General features: G+C 45.7%; 1 protein-coding gene across 2 annotated transcripts in view; it reads left to right on the top strand.

Annotated features, from left to right (window-relative positions):
* LOC144133432 (potassium voltage-gated channel protein eag-like) overlaps nt 1-12,138 on the top strand; it is a 120,894-nt gene that overhangs the window by 21,189 nt on the left and 87,567 nt on the right. The window lies entirely within an intron of this gene.

Genomic DNA, 12,138 nt, shown 5'->3' with positions numbered 1-12,138 from the left:
GTGGTTCCGGCGCTCGGCTGCCGGCCCGAAAGACGCGGGTTCGATCCCGGCCGCGGCGGTCGAATTTCGACGGGGGCGAAATTCTAGAGGCCCGTGTACTGTGCGATGTCAGTGCACGTTAGAGAACCCCAGGTGGTCGAAATTTCCGGAGCCCTTCACTACGGCGTCCCTCATAGCCAGAGTCGCTTTGAGACGTTAAACCCCCATACACCATAAACCATCCAGTTTATATTGCGGTTTTTTTCGGCAGCCATACAGGGGGCGTATTTTTAAACGTCTCGCGAAAACCGACACCGCGGAGTGATCACGGCCAGCATGGCGTCCAAGTTGGCCTTCTCATCTCGCATTGGCCCTGCTCAGAAACACCGGTGTTCTCGAGGTTACGCAGCATGGACACTTGACTTGTAGGTGCAAGCGGCAGTTTAGTATGAAAAGGTGACGCACATAAGACTGATTTTAGTTGGGACACAGATGACTGCTCCTCCCAGCCCAGACTATTGGCAGGTGCCCGTCTGTAACTATTGTTTTTAGTCGTTATCGAGGAGCTTCTGAACCATTTCGTTCCACCTGTAATGGATCTAGTTTTCTCCCAGATGGCCAGGACTCCACTTGAGCCCGGGCTCCACCCGGGCACAGGGAAATAGCCAAAAACGCTTAGCGAGAGCAATCTATTTTTTTTTTTCCACTGATCGAAAAGTTTAGCATGAAGAGTTCTGCGACTTTGAATATTCGTTTCTGGCATAGCAACGCACAAAACTTGTATTGTAGATTTTTTTATTCTCCTATTTTCTTCCTGAATATATTTAATATTCTTGTGGTTATTTGTAAGTCTCAAGTTTTGGAAATTGAAGTTTTTTTTCCTGCGTAAGCAACGCATATCCTATATTTTTCTTTATGTAATTCACTAGATATATCCACAAGCTACACAATGATGCTTAGCAATTAAGCAAAATTTATGTACCTATGTGTGACTAAACGTTTTACGCTCACCATGCTAAAATTCCTTGTTTTCCCGTGTTACAGGAAGAGTTAAAATAAAAACATAGGGTCACTGACCAAGTCAAAATTTTAAAGAAACGTATTGACGTTTCGGAAGCCCTACGGCTTCCTTGTTCACAATGGGTGAAACCAGGCAAAAGCATGCGTTTATATCTTATTCAAAAATGCGTCGTAATGATCTTGCGTAGTCAGCAGGCAGATTTCCTTGCGTCCGATTTAGTGTACCGGGAGTGGTTTGTATCATCAAGGACTCTAGATACAGGCGTCTAGAAGTGATTCGTTCTCTGGCAAGCACACGTGCCCCGTCCCAATTGATGACATGTCCAGTCTCTTGCACGTGTTCGGCCAGAGCATTAGCAGCACTGCGTCCTTTCGCCACGTCATTTTTGTGCTGCTGGATCCGTCTGCACCAGTTTCCGGATTCCCCGATATAATTCCGGTCGCAATCTTCACACGGAATCTTGTACACGACCCCAGGATATCTGTCAGGGGGAAGCGGGTCTTTCACATTGACGAGCTCGTTTCTAAGCTTGCTTGTTGGAACGTGGGCAACTTGCACGCCGTACTTTCGGAATACCCGACCAAGTGCTTCACTGATATGTGGCATGTAGGGGATGGATGCGCGTTTTGGCTTAGAAGCATTGGCGACGTCAGAAGGTGGCGGTCGCTCCAGTAGTTTCTTTTTTGTGTTTGCCACAAAACTTCTTGGATAGCCATTTCTCGCCAAATCCCTTTCAACAGTCTTTAGCTCTTCCTTCAGGGACTGCTCGTTCGAGCACGTGTTTATTGCTCTTTCGACTAAAGAGCAGACGACAGAGCGCTTGTGTGCCATCGGGTGGACAGAATAAAAGTCAAGATAACGGCCTGTGTGCGTAGGCTTTCTGTACACGGTGAACTCCAGGCTCGTGGGTTTTCGCGTCACACGGGTGTCCAGAAAAGAGATGCAGCCATTCGCCTCCTCTTCCACAGTGAACTTGATTGAGGCTTCTATTCCGTTGAGGTGGTTTAAGAACCGTTGGACGTATTGTTTCTTTAAGATGCAAAAACAATCATCCACGTACCTGACGAATAATTTAGGGCGTGGCTCGAATGTTTCTAGGGCTTTCGTCTCGATGGCTTCCATTGTGAGGTTAGCCGCCGTCACGGAAATTGATGCTCCCATGGCTGTGCCGAAGGTCTGTCGATAGTAATTGCCACCGTACGAGAAATATGTGTTGGCAAGGCAAAAGGAAAGAAGCTTACATGTAAGCCTATGTAAGCTTCTATGTAAGCTTCTTTCCTTTTGCCTTGCCAACACATATTTCTCGTACGGTGGCAATTACTATCGACAGACCTTCGGCACAGCCATGGGAGCATCAATTTCCGTGACGGCGGCTAACCTCACAATGGAAGCCATCGAGACGAAAGCCCTAGAAACATTCGAGCCACGCCCTAAATTATTCGTCAGGTACGTGGATGATTGTTTTTGCATCTTAAAGAAACAATACGTCCAACGGTTCTTAAACCACCTCAACGGCATAGAAGCCTCAATCAAGTTCACTGTGGAAGAGGAGGCGAATGGCTGCATCTCTTTTCTGGACACCCGTGTGACGCGAAAACCCACGAGCCTGGAGTTCACCGTGTACAGAAAGCCTACGCACACAGGCCGTTATCTTGACTTTTATTCTGTCCACCCGATGGCACACAAGCGCTCTGTCGTCTGCTCTTTAGTCGAAAGAGCAATAAACACGTGCTCGAACGAGCAGTCCCTGAAGGAAGAGCTAAAGACTGTTGAAAGGGATTTGGCGAGAAATGGCTATCCAAGAAGTTTTGTGGCAAACACAAAAAAGAAACTACTGGAGCGACCGCCACCTTCTGACGTCGCCAATGCTTCTAAGCCAAAACGCGCATCCATCCCCTACATGCCACATATCAGTGAAGCACTTGGTCGGGTATTCCGAAAGTACGGCGTGCAAGTTGCCCACGTTCCAACAAGCAAGCTTAGAAACGAGCTCGTCAATGTGAAAGACCCGCTTCCCCCTGACAGATATCCTGGGGTCGTGTACAAGATTCCGTGTGAAGATTGCGACCGCAATTATATCGGGGAATCCGGAAACTGGTGCAGACGGATCCAGCAGCACAAAAATGACGTGGCGAAAGGACGCAGTGCTGCTAACGCTCTGGCCGAACACGTGCAAGAGACTGGACATGTCATCAATTGGGACGGGGCACGTGTGCTTGCCAGAGAACGAATCACTTCTAGACGCCTGTATCTAGAGTCCTTGATGATACAAACCACTCCCGGTACACTAAATCGGACGCAAGGAAATCTGCCTGCTGACTACGCAAGATCATTACGACGCATTTTTGAATAAGATATAAACGCATGCTTTTGCCTGGTTTCACCCATTGTGAACAAGGAAGCCGTAGGGCTTCCGAAACGTCAATACGTTTCTTTAAAATTTTGACTTGGTCAGTGACCCTATGTTTTTATTATGCCTCTACCTGACCAGACGACGTTTCGTCAAACTCTTGACTACAGGAAGAGTTAAACTGCTCACTGCGCTCGCACTGACAAGTTATGATGCTCAGAGCAAATCTGGGATGCACTAAACGTTCAAATTACCCGCGCTAATTTTAATGTTCAGCGCCGTGCAGAATATGACTGTAGCCACGCGAACTAGACGCGTTTGCCCGGATTTTCCAGGCTCGGGTACTGTGGAAGCAAAAAAAAAAAAGCGCGCATTCGCCTTTGGCTCTTTGCTTTCATGATTTCAACAGTGCGCTCATTTTGAATGCGCAGAGAATATAGGCGATTGCGCGACGTGAATGGTGTCGCACTCCGCACAGCGAAGGATTTGTTACGAACATTTTGTTGTTTTTGTCGTTCTTAGGATCGATGTAGATGTCAAAGATGCACATCAAGAGAGCGCTCGCGCAATTCGCTAAACTAACCATTTTGCGGCGAAGATAGAGGAACATAAGTACATTGTTGCTGTTGTTGCTGAACTTCATGGGAGCAGTGGTGGAGGGACTCTATGTGTTCCTGACGCAGTTAGCAGCCGCAGATCCAGAATACCGGGTCTTCACAAACCACGAGTTTTTTTTTCTTTTTTTTTTGAAATCTTTAAAACATCATTGCACGTAAGTTTGTATCCAACAACATTTCATGTTCCGTCCGCTTCAATGTGAGATTAATTCCACCACAAAACAGTAGTTATAAGGTTAAACTCTATACCTCGACTAACTAGATTTCCTAGCAAACGCTGGCGTGTTATTTCGGACTTCTAGTAAGCACTGCCGCTGCAGTTTAAAAGAATACGTTGTTGAAAATAGATTGTAATCATCACAACCCTCTGTTAACAATCTTAATTGATTTTAAAGACTCGTTGCAAACAACTTCAACAAACCCGTTTTTATTCTCTGTATGTGTATTGGGTCGTTTGCGCATATGCAGTAGCCATTTTTTTTTCTTGAAATTTTTTCAACTAGTAGTGTTTTATTAATTCTTATAACAAGGGATTTTCCTTGGTTACTTTCTATATAGATGACCACTGACTACACAAGAGCTTGTTTACCACTGCTAGAACACCCGCATCGCTATTTCCTGTGCAGTCGCCTTTCGTGCCGATTTGCTGCAATATGGAGTTGTATTGAATGTTACCCGAAGCTTGGGCAAAACACGGGGCCAGGTGGTGGGCATCGAGCAAACAGTTAAGCACCACCACGGTCGGGTGAAAAAATGTTTCTTATACCGAAGTCAAGCGGTAAATAATTTATATACGCAATGCATTCTCAATGCGCAAGAAAGCCGATGGCGTAAGCTGAGGCGTCCGTACACAAAAAGAACTGGCGCCTATTTCCATACGCTTATTGATGGTCCGGTGCTGTAGCAAAACACAGCAGCCTAGCTTGGCATGACCATCAATAAACCATACTGAAGCCGACTTTTTTTAATGCCTTCGCCCCGGCTCTTTCTTGCTAAATGCATGCAGTGCTGGGAAGATGGCGCTGGTGTCAGCTGATAAGGGGCCGAATTCGCATCGCTGAACGCTAACAGCGATGTACTGGTTGGTTATTGCCTCATTACTGACTCGTTAAGGGTCGCGAAGGACCGCGAAGGCTCGTGATTGGCCGGGAGCCTTGGCCTTCACATTGTTCGCAACAGCGATTGGACAGCGCTGGCAGGCTCCGATTAATGATGAACCGCAGTTGCGTGCACACTGCCTTGTGAATTCGAGCTCGAAATATATTACCGTTATTTCCGCTATACAGTCCGTACCAGGGGCATATAATTTGCAGGGCTCAATTTTGAATGAAAAAAAAATTATGAGGCCGTTTAAGTCACCTTAAGAGGGAAGTGCGATAGCGATGGGTTCTGGAAACTTGCGCACGGATGGAAGTTGATAAAGAAGACAACATCCAAAGCACAGTGCGAGAGACTGGCAATTAAAGCGCGGGATGTTTGGCTGCGGCGATGGCGTAGGGATCTAATGTACTGGCTAGCGAAGCTGATCTGTTCGCGCCTGCACGGGTTCGAAATCCGCTCATGGCCATAGTGTTTCATTTGTTTATTTGTTACGTCGTCAGCCCACCTGACTCTAGACGCCAAATGCTGCGCTTGCCTTCTCTGATAGCAATGTTGCTACTGTCGTAGCCTCCCAGCTGATCCTCCTGCGATGGATTCTCCTGTCATTGGTTCTTGGTGGTCACGTTACACATGTGACGTCATCTTTATCGTGACCAATCAGGAAATTTTTTGAAATCTGGCGGGGGAGCTTTGGTGTGACGAGAGCTGTAGTGATAACGCATTGAAGTTTTTGTTTACTAGATTGTCCCACCCGACACTCATAGTGTGCAGGGGTCAGTTGGGCAGTCAACACATTTTATGCGCAAGTACAGCGTTAGGGTCACAAATCACAAAACCTCGTAAGAGATTAAGCGTTGGGAATTTCAAGCCATGTTCGGCGGCATTGAAACAAAAATATTACAGAGTTCGCATCTTTCGATACTAAGGAAAAGCACAAAATTTCAGCTCTTAAACGTGCATTAACCACCGACTGTGTACCGGAAATTGCGGTGTATATCTCTGATCTGCCGCCTCAGCATGGAGACCCAATTTTTCACTTGTAACGTCATCTTCCTTTTGTGCGTGTGCAGTGGGTGAAAACATATGACCAGTGGACGCAACAATACCAAGACCGGAACGGAGTGATGAAGAGAATCCCACGGTTATATTATCGGATATATAGGTTATGGTACGATGCTGGTAACGATCGTTATTTATGTGGCAAATGGTGTAGGCGTGTCTGTTAGCGAGTGGGAGCAGCAGAAAACATGTTTTCCCTAGTAGATGGCGTTACTTTCCTCACTTTTTTTTATTTAGACGTTACCCCGCAGTGCCCGCGGGTTCTTCATTTCGAGGTTACTTAGCAGTGCCCACGGTGGCATAGCAAAAAGACGAGAGATGGCGTTATAACATAAAAAAAAACACATCCCTTCATTGGCGCAAAGTTTTTTCTTCTGTTAACCGATTTTAGTCTAAAATTGCATAGCCCCCCCCCCCCCCCCCCCCCCCAAAAAAAAACAACTCTATGCAGCTGTTCCTCCTTCCACGTTACTAGCGAATTTTGAAAACGCGATCCATTCGCCCAGTGAAACGAATGTCCTAGGGGGCCTCCATTTAATTAAAATAGGGGCCTCTATTAAAAGTAGGTTTTGTTTCGATTACTGTAAATTAAAGTTGAAAACGTTTTTTTTTTCTTGCCTGCAGAACGGTGGTATCCACTTGACCTCTTTTTTTTTTCGCTCTTCAGTTTTTTACAACATGCCGCCCCGAGGCAAACTGGCCGAGTGGTTTTGAATTTTATTTCTTTTGGTGTTCAAGGAGCGCCTTCTTCAAGGCGTCCCAGACATGCTACCGTATTCTAAACTAGATTTCATACAGACTAGGGAGGTAGTACTTTTATCTGAATTTTCGAAGTTCTCGACGTATGCTAAATTAAGTCTAATCTTAGCACCTAATGAAAAAGTACTATCTTAGCAGCTAAATTATCAATGAGCACGTCTCATGTGCAAGCAGACGAACGTATTACATTCATCTGCTCCATCAAAGTTGTTACATGTGCGTGTTCCTTAAGCAAAAGCTATGGGGATGCTTAAGTCACCTTGAAAGCGGAACGCGGTAGCATTAGATTTCACATTAGCCGCAGGTTCTGGCGCAACTCCTGCTTGTGTTTGCGTCAGTTTCTTTGCAATTGTTGGCCCATCAACCGCCATAGTCGGACTGCTGGCTGTAGCACCAAGGATCCGTTATGCTGTGACAGCGCCGACATTAGCATATATCACATTTTTTCCCGATTTTTGATTTCGGTGCTCTATCTAAGTTGCTGTCTAGGAAGTAGGTTGCTCACAACCCTGCGGACAGGTTGCGGTGATGTCACAAGGCCACGTTACCTCTCTCGACAAACCAGCGCATTTCGTGACACACGCTGCTATTTTTGTGAATTGTGGACTCTAATCTTATCGCATTAATACGTCCGTTCGCACTGTAGTGTAAATAAAGGGCCAGTACACTGTTTGAGCACTTCTTTAACTATTGGTTATAAATAACCAGAGCAAAACGTGGCCCAGACTCACGGTTTAGTACACTAACACTTTTGTTCCGCTTTCTCTTTCATGTTGGCAGCCGTCCATCAAAACGGTATGTCACGCCTGCTTTTCGTTGTCTGCTATTCAGTCATGGCGCTGCCTGAGGCTGCCCCTTTCCTAGCAGTCGTGACCTTGCCGCCGTTCGTGCCAGTATATCCCCTCCCCCAGTTTGTGACATTCGAAGAGCACGTGTCTTACCTGCCTAGAAGACTGGTCTCCTGCCTGCCTCTGTCCGTATGTGCCACCCGTCTTGTGGTCGTTGTCGTTATTGTCGTTTGTGTTTGAGTAGTAAGCGTCCTTTAGTCGTCCCACCCAGCTCCTTCCTCCCCCGTGTGTGACGGTGAAATGCTTTCCGGAAGATTTTTCCCATTACGTCACCGGCTAATTAACGCTGACAGGAACAGCAACGGCAGGAGGCTCAAACAAGGTCCACTCATGGAGGACCGAACGTTGGTCGCGGACTGGACACGGTACGTATCTCGGAAAATGAACAGTGCCTTCAAAGAGCGCTGCAGATATCAACGAAACCTTTGGGTAACATTGTTGACGCAGAGTTGGAACTCTGAGAGGTGACTTGACGCGAATGAAGGGGGTCAAACGTCACGTCATGGGCGGTCTATGTAACGTAGCGTGATGCTATGCGGGGCAACATTGCCTCATGCTCCACCGTGAAGCACACCGGAAGCGCACGTAGAGCATACCGAGAGCAGACCGAAAGCATGCCAGAAGCACACTGGGAGAACACTGGGAATACACCGGGGGCATATCAGGTGCGTCCCGAGAGCACACTGGCAGCACACCGCTAACATGCCACAGCACTGCGCACCGGACTACACCGCACACGACATCAAATCACCACACACCACGCGCTACGTCGAAGTGACTAATGTAGAGCAGAGAGTTAATGTTTAGATGATGGAAGACTTCTTCCTCTCTTCGTGCGACGAAAAGCACTTCAAGCCTAACAAGTCCTGGTTTTATTGCTACATGAGTTTTCCTACCAAAGTGATATAACACCACACTGCTATGCATACCATATTAAGTCGCACAAAACCGTACATTTTCCTTGCCCACAATATTTAAATGTTAATGCTTATTAAGACACCTGTTATGATCGAAAGATGCGAGCACATTTCTCACGTACAGGAGCACTTGTTCAGGTTACTGCGTTCGAATTGTTTTTGTAGCTGGGATATGCACCTTTTGATGATTATTTACCACCTAACACCACCTTCACCTGCCCTCACCTTCTCTCGTGACCGCATCTTCCGGTGTGGCAGCTCAGTGGTCTTGGATCTCGGCTCCTCAACACAATGTTTCGGTCCCGACGCACAGCTTAGCTGGTCGCGTTTCAAACGGAGGCAAAGTGACAAAGACTCCCATGTAACAAGGTTTCGAGAAAAGCCAGAGTCCCGGGAAGGGGGGGGGGGGGGGGGGAGGGGGGCAATATTGATCAGAACCTTTCCGCTACGGCTTGCCTTGTAGCCAGTACCGCGCGGCTTTTGAATGCAATATTAATGTCAGCTTGCCGCCATCGATAACAACTCGTTGCTCCGAACCGTATTGTAGCACTTGAAACTCCCTACCACGGCTGCGCACTCACTTTCTTCGTATTTTTCTCTGGCGACGCTTTCTTCTAAGCAGCTTTGCAGCTTAAGTCGTTCGAATCGGGCCGATATTTCGTGCTTGTCATCCCCATGAAATTACGACACCACAAAAAAAGTTGCATGGCCTGTTAACGAAACGTGAAGGCTAACGAAAAGGGCTCAGCTCAAGTTAAGGGCAACGCAGCGAGCTATGGAAAGAAAAATGATAGCTGTGACGTTAAGAGACCGGAGGCGGGCAGAGTGGGTGAGGGAACAAATGCCGGTTAATGACATCCTAGTCGAAATCAAGAGGAAGAAATGAACTTGAGAAGGGCATATATTCGAAGGCAAGATAATTGATGGTCCTTAAGGGTAACGGAGTGGGTTGCAAGAGAAGGCAAGCGTAGCAGGGGCGGCAGAAAGTTAGTCGGGCGGATGAGATTAGGAAGTTTGCGGGCATAGGGTGGATGCAGCTGGCAAAGGACACAGTTAATAGGAGAGACATGGCATAGGCGTTTGCCCTGCAGTGGGCGTAGTCAGGCTGGTGATGATGATGTTCAAATCAGGGCACATAACGAATTTGCTCCTATGCGTGTGCTACATCTGAGAGTCATTTCTTTGTTTCAGGCGAATTTATCATCCTCCTCATTGCTAACAGTGTTCTCTTTTATGCCAGCTAGAGAACGCAGTAAATAATATTTCTTAAAACACTGAGACTGATTGCATTTCTCTCGCAATTTTTGTCCGAACAGAATTTTGCACCAGTAATAATATTAAATAATTTGTTGCGCTACCAATACACTAGTCCTCTTTTCCTGGAAAAAACTATGCAGTGCGCGTGCTCACATGTGTGTGTTTGCGTACACTTTAGTGTATGCTTGTCGCGTTGAGCACGTCACGGCTTGCGTGCTTCGCCTTAATAAATTTAAAGCTCCTGTGGGTGCCCCTGCATTGCCATCCAACGGAAACCTAGTTCAGCATGCACGCCTTGTCTTCATGGCGTCGGTAGATACCAGGTGTTCTCGAATATGAACGAACTCGAGACCTACTGCATAGCGGCCACGTGATGCATTAAATATAATAAAATTTATGTAGTTCAAACTATCTCATGGGGTGTCATTACCCTGTATAACCTAACCGTTGCGCCGAGCGTCTATTGCGTGGTCTTATCACAGTATTTCCCATTTATTATCTTTTAAAAACTAACATCTTAAGCTGCACTGCACACGAAGGTTAGCTTGTGTTCTTCAGTTACCCCCCCGTTAGTCGAATAAATGCCAAAAGTTATACTCTTCGCACAACACTGAAAAAAGAATATTTGATGCACAATGGTGACTTTTCTTGCGTAGTTTACGCCTTTGCTATTTCTGAAGCTGAAATTTAAATTTAGGGCATTTATTTTTTTAATCGTAGAGATTTTATTTGGATCATGAAAGCTAGTTGTCTAAATAAAGCATATATGCTTTCCACGTTTTCAATCGCAACAGCGGGAGGTTAGGGCTTCTTAACAGTTGCAACACGAAATAGGCATTCCTTTTATTTATTTCGTCTTTTTTTCACACTCTTCCTGCTTGAGTAAACGTTTAGATTTTTTTTGTGTAATAATGAATTTTTTTCATTTTCTCTTATTTCTGTCGACCAGAGGTGTATTTTGCGACGATTGGTGCCATTTCCAACGACTTTTAGTGATATCACGATTGATAGCTAACAATAAATGTCATTCACTGGCTTTTGGTATTATAGGAAAGATTCACCAATCGTAAACATGCAAAGAATGCGCCGCTTTTCGAATAGAAAGACTCGTAAACAAAACATTGTCCTCTGCAGATTATGCGTTGCGCTTCTCCTGCGCATGGGTATTAGCGCAGCAAAGCAGGCTTTGTAGGGGCACTTCACTAAAGTGCGGGTTGTAACTGTATCGAGTCACCGCTGATGACGCTTGCTCTAGTGAACGCCATGCCATCCTATAAGAAATGCCAAGAAGCAAAACGAACTCTTGTGCTCAATTAGAAATTTTTCAAAGATTGTCAAGTCTTTGTGTGTGGCTGCAAGTCGAAAGAGAGCAGAGAAATGCAATCACTCAAGTGGTGAGCTAATATATTGTAACGTGAAACGTGCATTTACGATTCGGTTGTGAAAGCCTTCTTTTTTCGGTAAAAATGTTTAAGATCATTATGTCCACAATGTTATACAATGTTTTTATTCCTTTTCTCGACGATTTCTTTTGCTCCCCGCCAATAGCATAGCTACCAACAGAAGAGGAGCTAGCTGGGGTGCCCTCAGTAAAGAAGCTGCATTACTTTTGCTTGCTTTTCTGTTACTCGCTTCAGTAATCATCATCATCGGCTAGGATTCTGTCTAATACAGGGCATAAATATCTCTTGGTGCTCTCAATTACCTTGTCCTGCGCACAGCCGTGACACTCTGTCGTAGCAGTTTCTTATCTCCAACCTTACTTTGGATCTCGTTTGATTGCCATGAAGTAAAGCCTGCAATCATTCTCAGTAATGCGTAAATTTGCGATTTTTCTAGATTATGTTACTCTCATAACAGTTGTTCATTACGAATACCCCAGCATAGTGAGATATGAAGAATTATTTTTTGCTTTGGTGTCTCCCTGCGCACTACTTCTGTCACTATGGTCTGTCCTTTAAACATAGTCTTTTTAGTTTCAGCCAGTTCGTATTTCTTTGAGAGCATATTTGCAATTTTCTTGTTTGCAGAAGGCACACGACAACGCTACAAAAAGCAACAGCTGAGAAGTTACCCAGAGAAACAGCAGTATCAGCAGGCACGTTCTCATATATCAAAGGGAATTGTAAACTAATGCAGTTTCTGAACCGAGCTCTACTTTTGTTTGCCAATTACAAAACGCTTAATGAGATCGATTTGCATAATGTGCAAATGAAGCGAAAACGGGGAA

This window comes from Amblyomma americanum, chromosome 5, assembly GCF_052857255.1.
Source record: "Amblyomma americanum isolate KBUSLIRL-KWMA chromosome 5, ASM5285725v1, whole genome shotgun sequence".
In the NCBI taxonomy this organism is placed as follows: Eukaryota; Metazoa; Arthropoda; class Arachnida; order Ixodida; family Ixodidae; genus Amblyomma; species Amblyomma americanum.
The sequence above is the reverse complement of the archived record's forward strand: the minus strand, read 5'-3'. Positions and strand labels throughout refer to the sequence as shown.